The sequence below is a fragment of the Phyllostomus discolor genome, chromosome X, assembly GCF_004126475.2.
Source record: "Phyllostomus discolor isolate MPI-MPIP mPhyDis1 chromosome X, mPhyDis1.pri.v3, whole genome shotgun sequence".
Lineage (NCBI taxonomy): Eukaryota > Metazoa > Chordata > Mammalia > Chiroptera > Phyllostomidae > Phyllostomus > Phyllostomus discolor.
Window position 1 is genome coordinate 107,089,603 of NC_050198.1, and position 3,756 is coordinate 107,093,358.

The following is a 3,756-nucleotide window of genomic DNA, read 5'->3' on the forward strand; positions in this document are numbered from 1 at the left end:
CTTATGCTCTCATTATGTTAGTACTTAAGGGCCGCAGTGTCTGGCTTATGAGTCTTAGCTGGGACTGGCACAGCTGGAAATAAGACAATTTCATGTAAAAGATGGTTTTCATTACTTCTGACGTGCCTCATGGCTTTACTTGGTTTAAGATCTGACGGGGAGGTCAGAGCTTAAAGTAAATGCCAATGTAGCCAATCAACAATGAAATGAAAACTACCCCAGGAATTTTTCCATTTAAGTAGCCCCAGCAGAGAGGAACGTGCTCTTGGAGGAGCTTGAAGGGATGACCTGAAGCTACGCATCGAAATCAGGAAAGGCCTTTGAAGTCTACACATTTTAGCTATAAATTTCTTTATGGTATTTGACTTGTTTGCACTTCACAATTTATTGTACATAAGACAAGATTCCGTGTCCCTGACGAAACTGACACCCAGGAAGAGGCACTATGATGATCCAATCTGTTGTCCTGTGAGTTTCTGGCCATCACATAGCCTCCGGGGTCACACTGCCTGTGTTTAAGTCTTCACACTTACTGTCCATGTGACCCTGGACAAGCCACGTATCTCCAGCCCTCAGTTGCCTTATCTCTAAAAACAGAATAATGATAGAAACTACCCCATAGGTTTGTTACATGAGAATTAGGGGGATAATGTTTATAACTTATTTATCAGATGCAAAGAAGCTCAGTAAGTGTTGCCTATTATTACACCATTCACAGAAACACATAGGGATTCCCACGCCATTTAAATATGATCCAGGGCCAAGGCTAATGAATTAATTTGCCTTAAGTTGCTGTGCTGTGCATGTGCTGTACATGCAGAAAACAAGATAAATTTGCCTTGTGACCTGAAGTCTCATTTTATTGCTAAGGTGGAACTAATATCCTTGGTTTGGTTATTCCCCACTGTAGCAGACTTTTCAATTAAATTACAATATATGCTTAGCATTGTAGTAAATGCATGCTTCAGCAAATCTAGTATTACTACTTTCAAGGTAAAGATAGCTAAAAGGTCAGTGTTATCTTAACTGAGCGATGAGAGAAGTGAGGAAACTATCATTACTGACTACAGGTAAGTAAATAAACAGGACGTCTAGTGAACTCACTTCTGCTCTAGTCATTATCATCAGAAAACCTGCTCATTTTAGAAATGAAATTATACTATGAAAAAAGAAGAAAATGAAATGGAGCCATAAGGTCTCAGACTCATTACTTAGCTTTAGTGACTGTCTTAAAACGCATGTAATCATAATTCAAAATTCAAATATTCAGCAGGTTGGTCTGTCTTCTTTTATGACCAAATATTTGTATATCTACATGGCTCATTAAGAATTCTCTGTTGAAAGGAAACCAAATGCTTTCATTAACATGAATGATTTCATTATCTGACATCACGAGAATGTGTCTAGCCTTATCTGGAAGAAAGGTTAAAAACGACGAAGACAGAATTACATAAATTATTTGACTAAATGACCACCCTGCTTGTAACAGTGTCCAAATTGTTCTCTAATGTAAGTTACATTAGCTTCTATTATATTGTTATGCATAATTTCTTCTAATATATGCTATATGTAGTTCTTTGGAAAATCTTCTTGAAAATACTTATAATAATCCCACAATATTAGTGATACACCTGTGTATGTATATTACCATCTGATGACTTTGGGCAAATTTCTCAACTCTCTTTGCCTCAGTTTCCTCATCTGTAAGAGGAGGATAATAATAGTACCTATTTCATAGAGGCATGGGGAGGTTTAAATAACACAGTACATGGAAAATGCTTAGAACATGGTGGGTATTCAGTGAATTCTAATTTCCTTAATAAATTTATCTTCTCCAGGACTGCATATCCAATGGAATTTTGTTCTTAAAGTCTTTCATTTCTTTCAGAGCTTATTCACTCAGCTTACATTCCTTTTCTGTGTGTTTTTTGATAAACATAATAGAGCCACATTGGCCATTTCTTATCTATACACACACACCTTCTTTTCCTAAGTATTTTTTTTTAATTTCCTAGGACAGGGACCAAAACAGTTTCTTCTGTCTAACCTACTATTCTTGCACAGAGTATTGCTATGCACAAGGACACACTTAGTATTAATAAACTAACTTCTCAAACAAATGAATTTTTGGTTTCCTGATAACAGGACTGTTTTTACTTACTGCTGAAGTAAATGCCAGTTTTAGCCTTTAATTACATCCTCCTTGTATTTCACAATTGTCCCCTAAATATACCAAGTTTCCTGATGAATAATGCCATGGAGCAAATCATGTTAGTTTAGTAAATTTTCAGTATTTAAAGAATTAGTGTTTTAGCAACCAACTTCTAAATAGGAGCACCTCACACATGCTTCTAGTAGCTAGCAAGCCATGCAGACTCATCAGAAGAAAAATTCTGGATTCTAATGAGGATCCATATTTAGCAGTAAGTTAAAATGTCTGTTTATAGCTCTGGCTCGTGTGGCCCAGTGGATTGAGCGCAGGCCTATGAACTAAAGGGTTGCCAGTTTGGTTCCCAGTCAGGGCAAATGCCTGGGTTGTGGGCCACGTCCCCAGTAGGGGGCACACAAGAGGCAACCACACATTGATGTTTCTTTCCCTCTCTTTCTCACTTTCTAAAAATAAATAAATAAAATCTTTTTTTTAAATGTATGTTTACTTATCCCTTGTGTTTCATTAACACAGCCCTCCATAACTGTGGGTTCTGCACCTGCAGATTCAACCAACCATGGAATAAAAATACTTGGAAAAAGAGTCCCAGAAAATTCCAAATCACAAAACTTGAAGTTCCCATGAGCTGAGCACTATGCTGAATCCACGTGAATGAGGTGACATGTAGGCATACCCTGCTGTATAACCAACATGTCCACGCAGTCTTCGTGCAAATGCTATGACACTTTATACAGGGGATTTAAGCATTTGGATTTGGGGCCAAGGGACAACTGCGTTTTCTTTCATAACACAAGATTTCTAGAAAATAATTATCTGATTTTTAAACGATAGACATGTATCAATTTTAGCACTGAAAAAGAAACAAATAAGGCAACAATAAATAGCATGGTTTGCAATTTGGGTTGTTATTTAGTCAAGCAAGGTTGATACAGAGGACTTGAATACTGCCAATTACTGCTCTTGCAATGTAGGAACTAGCTTTCACTCGAGCAGCACTCGGAAAGCCTGGTCTGAAGTATCCTCATACCTACACTGGTACCTAAAGACATGTACCATTTGCCAGCTATGCATGCCTTATTCTGATTGTTATTTGAATCCTTTATACAAAGTTATTCTTTCCAAAACATGGTGTTTTGTTTGGACACCAAAACATTATCAGAGGCAGCACTGATAATGCTGGCAATCCAACTACTTTAAACTTTCCTTCAGTTGAATTGTTTTTCCCCCCTGTTATGTGGAAACTCATCATTTTCCTATTAACTTGTACAGCTCTTTTTTGTCTTTTTTTCTTGTTTTGCTTTTTAAATTTCTTTAAATGTTCAATTACATTTGACATATAATATATATTAGTTTCAGGGTACAACATAGTGATTAGATATGTATACACCTTACAAAGTTATCGCCCTGATAAATCTAGTGCCCATCTGACACATACATAGTTGTTATAATACTATCGACTTTATTGTACAGCTATTTTTAATGGAAAAAATGGCTTGCTGCTAAAAGCTTATGTTGCCTAGAAAATGAAGATCTTGAGTAGAGCACTTTTCTTCTGAAAAGTTTATTTTCACCTCTGTTGGAAAAAC